The 7,963-nt window shown below is 39.6% G+C and overlaps 1 non-coding gene across 1 annotated transcript; it reads right to left on the reverse strand.

Moving 5' to 3' along the window:
• Window positions 1-7,464: 7,464 nt before the first annotated feature.
• On the reverse strand, window positions 7,465-7,571 carry LOC111891144 (small nucleolar RNA R71). The gene has a single exon (XR_002850095.1). It is a non-coding gene; the product is annotated as a small nucleolar RNA R71 (small nucleolar RNA).
• Between the last annotated feature and the right edge of the window lie 392 nt (window positions 7,572-7,963).

Here is a 7,963-nt window from a genome sequence, read left to right on the forward strand (position 1 = left end):
TACTCTGATTCGCACGTTGAATCAGCTACGGTTTCCTGCTTGGAACTCTTCCATGTCACTGCTCCTCCATTTAGGGTAAAGACCCAGCCCGACTGCGAACGGTAGTTGTCCCTGTCGGTCTGAAAACTGGCGTCACTATACCCTCGCACCTTCAAGTCATCACTCCCTCCGAGGACTAAGAACCATTCCTTCGTCCTCCGAAGGTACTTAAGGATGTTTTTCACTGCAATCCAATGTGCTTTGCCAAGATTCCCTTGATATCTGCTAACCATGCTCAAAGCGAAGGCTACATCAGGGCGAGTACAAGTCATAGCGTACATGATTGAGCCAACTGCGGAAGCGTATGGTACTCGGCTCATTTCCGCTATCTCAGCTTCGGTACTCGGACTTTGAGTCTTACTCAATTTGGCATTACTTTGTATCAGTAGTTCTCCCTTCTTTGAGTTTTCCATACTAAAACGTTTTAGTACCTTCTCTAAGTAAGTATTCTGACTAAGTCCAATTAGTCTCTTACTTCTTTCTCTTACTATCCTTATTCCCAAAATGTAAGAAGCCTCTCCGAGGTCCTTCATAGCGAAGCACTTCCCGAGCCAGGACTTAACCTCCTGCAGAGTCGGGATGTCGTTTCCTATGAGTAATATGTCATCGACATATAGAACGAGGAAGCTTACTATACTCCCACTGGCTTTGACATATACACAAGATTCGTCTTCGCTTCGTACAAATCCAAACTCTTTGACTTTCTCATCGAAGCAAAGATTCCATCTGCGAGACGCTTGCTTAAGTCCATAAATGGACTTCTCAAGCTTACACACTCTATTCGGATGCTTCGGATCCACAAACCCCTCTGGCTGAGCCATGTAAACATCCTCAGCCAACTTTCCGTTAAGGAAAGCGGTCTTGACATCCATTTGCCAAATCTCATAATCATGAAATGCGGCAATTGCTAGCATCACTCTAATAGATTTAATCTTCGCAACTGGTGAGAAGGTCTCATCATAGTCAACTCCGGGAGTTTGAGTAAAGCCCTTCGCGACCAATCGCGCTTTATATGTGTGTACGTTCCCATCCACGTCGGTCTTCTTCTTGAAGATCCATTTGCACCCAACGGTCTTACGTCCGGGCATGTAATCAACCAAATTCCAAACTTTGTTATCATACATGGATTGGATCTCGCTATCCATTGCCTCTTTTGACTTTGCAGACTCTGGGCCTGCCATGGCTTCCTTATAGCTATTAGGTTCATCAAGATTTACTAGTGTACCATCACTAATATACGTGTCCCCTTCGGTAGTAATATGGAAGCCATAAAACTGGGGATGAACTTTAACTCTATCGGAACGTCTAAGAGGTAAGGATTCGTCAATCGGTTCAACCGGAGTTTCCTCCTCGGGTTGAATGCCAGCGGTAGAGGTTCCTTCATCTATCGACTCTTGAATCTCTTCAAGCTCGATTTGCCTCCCACTGTCTCCTTCGCTTATGAGTTCTCGCTCTCGGAAAACTCCTCTCCTCGCAACGAAGACAACATTGTCCTTCGGTCTATAGAAGAGATATCCAAAGGATGTCTGCCAGGTAGCCGATGAAAATACATCGCTCACTTCGAGGTTCAAGCTTCTCGTGAGTATCTCGTCTTACGAAAGCCTCGCAACCCCAAACCTTGATATGTGCCAACGAGGGAGCTTTCCCTGTCCACATCTCGTGAGGTGTTTTGGCAACCTTCTTAGTAGGGACTCGGTTAAGGATATGGGCGGCAGTCTCTAAGGCATACCCCCAAAAAGAGATTGGTAGTGAAGCACGACTCATCATAGAGCGAACCATATCCAATAAGGTTCGATTACGCCTTTCTGCCACACCATTTAACTGCGGTGTCCTAGGAGGCGTCAATTGTGAAACTATTCCACACTCCTTGAGATAATCGTGGAATTCAAGACTTAGGTACTCTCCTCCTCGATCGGATCGAAGCATCTTGATTTTCCTGCCCAATTGATTCTCCACTTCATTCTTGAACTCTTTGAACTTTTCAAAGGTGTCTGACTTTTGCTTGATTAAGTAGATATACCCATATCTACTATAGTCATCGGTAAAAGTCACATAGAAGTGGTTCCCATCCTTCGTGGTTGATCTAAACGGTCCACATACATCGGTATGTATTAGGTCCAATAGACCTTCGCCCCTTTCACATGTACTCGTGAAGGGTGACTTAGTCATCTTTCCAAGCAAACAAGACTCGCATGTGTCATCTTCCCTAAGGTCGAATGACTCCAACACTCCATCCTTTTGGAGTTGGGCTATGCGTTTCTTGTTGACATGTCCAAGTCGACAATGCCACAAGGATGCTTTATCCATACTAGTGGAAGAATCAATATTCAAAACATCATTTCCTAAGTTATCAACAATCATAACGGTTTCATATATTCCATTACATGGTATAGCTTCAAAGTAAAAGACACCATTTAGATAAGCCAAAATAGAACCATTCTCATTATTAAGAGAAAATCTAAATCCTTGTCTATATAAACCATGAAATGAAATGATGTTTCTAGCCATTTCTGGCGAATAGCAATAATTGTTCAAATCCAAAACCAAACTATTCCTAAGCACTAAAGAATACACTCCAATCTTGGTCACAGGCGACGATCTTCTGTTCCCCATGATTAGATTGATCCTTCCTTGCTCCACATCCCTACTTCTTCTTAGTCCCTGCACATTAGAACAAATGTGATAACCACAACCGGTATCAAGAACCCAAGAAATAGCATGATTAAAATCGTTAGATTTGATTGTGTATATACCTGCGAAAGATGGCTTGATCTTTCCCTCTTTGATCGCTTGCAGGTAATCCGGGCAGCTTCTCTTCCAATGTCCTATCTTGTGGCAGTGGTGGCACTCTGCCTCCTTCGGGTTAGAGCAGGGCTTAGCGGGATCAACTTTGGTCCCACTAGAAGAGGCACCATCTCGGGCTTTCACCTTGCGATAGTTCTTCGATGAAGCTTTCCTCTTCTTTCCCTTCCCTTGACCAATAGCCAAGACAGGAGCAGCGGACGGATTGGGAGTAGGTGCAACAGACTTGTCCTTGAAGTTGCTCTCAGCGACCCTCAAGAGACCTTGGAGTTTGCTTAGGGTGACCTCTTCTTTGTTCATGTGGTAGGTCATCCTAAATTGGTTGTACATCGGAGGCAAAGAGTGAAGCACCATGTCGATCGCCAAGTCCTCACCGAAGTCAACATTTAACTTGCGGAGGCGGTCGACATACCTTTGCATCTTTTGCAGGTGCACGGTAAGAGATTCTCCATGACCCATCTTCGCGGAAATCATGTTGGTGAAAATCTCATAACACTCTTGTCTTGCGTTTTGATGGTATCTCTCCAATAAGTCTTGGTGCATCTCGTACGGGTACATGTCCTCGTAGGACTTTTGGAATTCGGAGTTCATGGTGGCGATCATGATGCAATGTACCTTCGTTGCATCTCGCTCATGAGTTTCAAAAGCAGTGATTTCGGCGGGAGTAGCAACTTCGGGGTTGATTTTCTCGAGCTTCTCATCGAGGACGTACTCCTTATCCTCATAGCGAGCAATGGTGCGAATGTATCTTATCCATTCGCTAAAGTTCGTTCCATCGAAGGTGACCTTTTGGCAAAGGCTCATCAACGTGAAAGAACTAGCAGCAGCGTTGTTTGCGTTCGACATCTACAATTAGAAAAGGACAAAGATAGATTAGAATAAGAATCCCTAATTATCACCCAATAAGAAAAATTAGGGCTAGGATCCAACAATAACATTTACATACTAGAAAAGGGATGCCGTAATCTAACATGCAAATAAATTGAAGGTAAGTGAATGACGATTCACTAATTCTCCATCACAAAACTTAAACTATTAGTCCTAAGTGTTTTTTGAGAATTCCTAGGTTCGGATGAGATTCATTGAAACTATTCAATGGCATGTTTAAATCTCGATATGCCCCTCTTGTTTGTGACTGGGATCCCGAGGATCACAAAGCGGGTGTGAATTACCATGCAAATTCACATGGTGCCTTCATTGTAACGATCACCTATTCGATGTGCCGGTAAACCACACACGCTCCATCGAACTATGATAAACAATGAATCACCCTTTGCCACCTTCGCTTAGAACCAATTAGTGTGCCGGTAAACCACACACGCTCCACTAACATCTTAGAAAGGTGCAAAGTGTAATTTCATGGGATTGCATCAATTCACTTTTCCTAAAGTAACTAGGATTGGGAAATTTTAAAAATATGTGTAGTTACTTTATATTTCTTATTATACTTTTAATGAGAGGATGAGGTTGCCCTATCCTACCCGTTCGGCTAACGACCCTCCACCAATCAAGCAAGCGGTGGGTGTGAGTGTACACCCATTAAGCGCCATTTTATAGGCCGCAACCTTATACCCACCTTATAGATCGGCTTCGTGAATGAGGCCTACTAACAATAAGACTAGCATTTAGTTATACATATATATATATATATATATATATATATATAAATATTATTCTAGTAATATCATATTAGTATAGGGTTGTATTTTAAAACTTTTAAAATCTTGGGTTTGAAATTTAAGTTGTCTAAATTAAAACTTTTAATCACAAATATAAATCTCAAAACTTGAGGGTAAGTTTTAAACATTTAAAACATGGAGGATCAAATAACAAATAATTCCAATTAACAATTAATATCCTAATTATCTATATTTGATTTTATTCAAGATTTCTTTGAAAGATAATTACCAAAATAATTAAAATAATTAATTAATTATCATATAAGGAAATTAAATATTTTATTAGTTGATAAATACCTTTAACTAGATCAAGATAATAGTCATATATATCAAAAAATCGGATTTAGATTGATCTATTATGATTAAGGTAAGTTTACATAAGATAATTATGAAAAAATCCCGAATCTGGCCATTCCTGACGCCTGGACTCGCCGAGTGCACAAGGGGACTCGCCGAGTCAGGCCTACTCGCCGAGTCCACCTTGGGACTCGCCGAGTCAGTGACTCAGAAACCTAAAAATCGAATTTTGCAGGTTTGTTTCAGTTAATCAAGCATCAATTTAAAGAAAACCAAGCTAGGCTCTGATACCACTGATGGGTTTTAGCCATAAGAACTTTCCTATGTGCGCATGCAAAACCCTAATGCTTGGATTTAGGCTTTCTAATAAACATGCTTTGAATCCAAGTCTTCTACTGACTAATTAGGTTAAATAAAAACATTGAAACATATCTAGAATCATACCTTTGAGTTCCTTGTTGATCTTGAGGTCTTGGAGCTTCGAGAGTCACAAATGTCACTCCTCTAATGGCTTACAAACACCAATAGCAAGAAGAATGATTTAGGAGAGAGGAGAGGGAAAGAATTCGGCCAGGGTTCTCTTACTTTAGGAGATGTATCGAATTCCTTATGTTATGGGGTCTATTTATACTTGTAGACTCCTTAAGGGTTACAACCTAAACCCTAATTGGATAATCTTCTCTTAAGGCTATCCAAATCCATTCCATAGATAAGCCTTTAGACGATTTAGGCTATCCTAACACTCTTAGAATTCGTCCAAAGCATATCCCAATGGATTTACAGTCTAAAGCTTAACTATCAAACAATTGACAGTTTATACCCCTTTATTTAATTAATCTCTTTAAGTCACCAAATTAATTCTAATTAATTATATGACTTATATTAATCAAATAACAAATATATTATTCATTATATTATTCTCATAATATATTAATAATATTTACTCTCTCTTAATAAATCATCCTATCAAGTTGCTATGGTGAAGGCAACCCAAAAGGACCATGCACAACCGGATCAAATACTTGCCTAATATAGTTGCAGCCTTAGACACTATTCCAACAAGTATGACTATACTCCTTAGTTTAATTTACATCTTATGACCTTGTGAATTACAAAATTATAGGACTAGATTTTTGAACAAAACCTACGGTTAAGTAGAAAAGTGGGTAAAAAGATATAGGAGCTAATATATGACGAAAAATCATATAATTAATTTAATCAATAAACTAAATTGATCAATCTATTATAAGTCTAATTAACTCGAAACGAACACTAATAAATTCGTTAGTTTGTCTGCCTGATCACCGAATAAATAAGCTAATTTGCTAAATGATTAAATTAGCCAACACTAATTTGGTCATCTTAGGAATAGGTAACCAAAGAAACTAAAATCCACTACACTTCCACAAATCAACCATAATAACATTTAAATCCAAAGCTAAACGAAAGTCCCTTACTTATCTTGGTTAAATCCTCTTTGCTTATTTTCTTTAGTTTTACTGTTAGCTTAATTAGTTGATAGTTAGTTTGGTAAATTAAGTTTCTAGTCTTGCAAAACTATAGAAAACCCCTTTTTAATTTTATTAGTAATTAGTTAGTAGTAGATAAAAATTAGCTAAAACATCGTTCCTTGAGTTCGAAACTTGTTCATACCATAGCTATACTATTACATGATTAGGTACACTACTTAGTGTGTTTAATAGTCTAGTGAGAGGAAATTAGTTTTAAATATTTAAAACTTGAATAAATAAATACACATTAAAATGCACATCAAGTTTTTGGCGCCGTTACCGGGGAACGGTCCAGTTTTAGTTACTTTAAATCTTCTATTTTATTAGGATTATTTGTTGTTTAGTTGCTTAAAATTTTTGTTTTGGTCTTTCTTCTTTTTGACTCACCACGTCGTGGTAATATCCACCATGCCATGGCTTTATAACAGTAGAACTTTATTTTTGTTTTTGTTCTTTTAACGCGTTTAATTGTTTATTTGCAGTACGTTTATGACCCTGGATCAAATACACCTTTGATCCCACCACTTGAAGACCCGGATTCATCCTCTAGGAATAACACGGATAAAGCCGTAGGAGAATCTGCAACCCAAAAGAAGTCAGGTTTTAAGAATATCAAATCGGTCTTTGGCATGAAGGACGAAGACACTAAGAGCAATCCTACGAAGGATGATATCGAGTATGAAATAGAAAAGGAAGGAAGCAGAACTGAATCTGAAGAAGAAAGTGAGCAAGATAGCGAACCCGATAACACCATGGCGGACATTGTTGACATTTCCATGGAGGCATACAAGAAGAGAATTCGTGACGACACCAGAACGGGCCTTGTGCAACCCACCCTACCAGCCACTGCCACATTTGAATCCAAGCGACACACCCTTGCTGCACTAAAGGAGATTCCTTTCACCGGAAAGGATCACGAAGATGCTTACAAGCATCTTGATGAAGTCAAGGACATCGCTGACAACTTTAACATTCCAAATGTTCCACGGGAAACGGTGTTGTTGGGGATGCTCCCTTTCACTTTCAAGGGAGCTGCAAAGGATTGGCTAAAGGCACTCCTACCAGGCGTGATAACTACATGGACAAAGATGCCTGAGGAGTTTTTGGAAAAATTTTGTCCCCCATCCAAAATTTCTAAGCTTAAGAAGGACGTTGCTAATTTTGAACAACAAATGGGGGAGTCATTGTTTGAAGCATGGGAGCGCTACAAGGGTTTACTTCGGAATTGTCCCCAAAATGATCTCAATGTGCAACATGAGGTTTCTATCTTTTATGATGGGGTGAATGTCACAACTAGGCAACTCCTTGAATCTCAAAGCCCTTTAACCAAGAAAAATTCCACGGAAATCAAGGTGCTCATTGAAGAATTCTCTAAACACTCTACAAAGTACCATAACTCGAGGAATGATGTAACAAGGGGATCGGAAAATGATGCTTCGGAAGACATGTTGGTAGTTTTTGCAATGTTGCAAAACATGGATAGGAGGATGACTAACATGCACCAAACAATCCATGCAATAAGAGTTGGGTGCAAAAACTGTAACGGGCCACATTTGACTAAGGATTGTGATCTTAATGAGTATGGAAACTAAAAGGTTCAAGCTTTCTACTCGAGCGGTGATCGATTAGATGAAG

This window comes from Lactuca sativa, chromosome 3, assembly GCF_002870075.4.
Source record: "Lactuca sativa cultivar Salinas chromosome 3, Lsat_Salinas_v11, whole genome shotgun sequence".
Classification (NCBI taxonomy): Eukaryota; Viridiplantae; Streptophyta; class Magnoliopsida; order Asterales; family Asteraceae; genus Lactuca; species Lactuca sativa.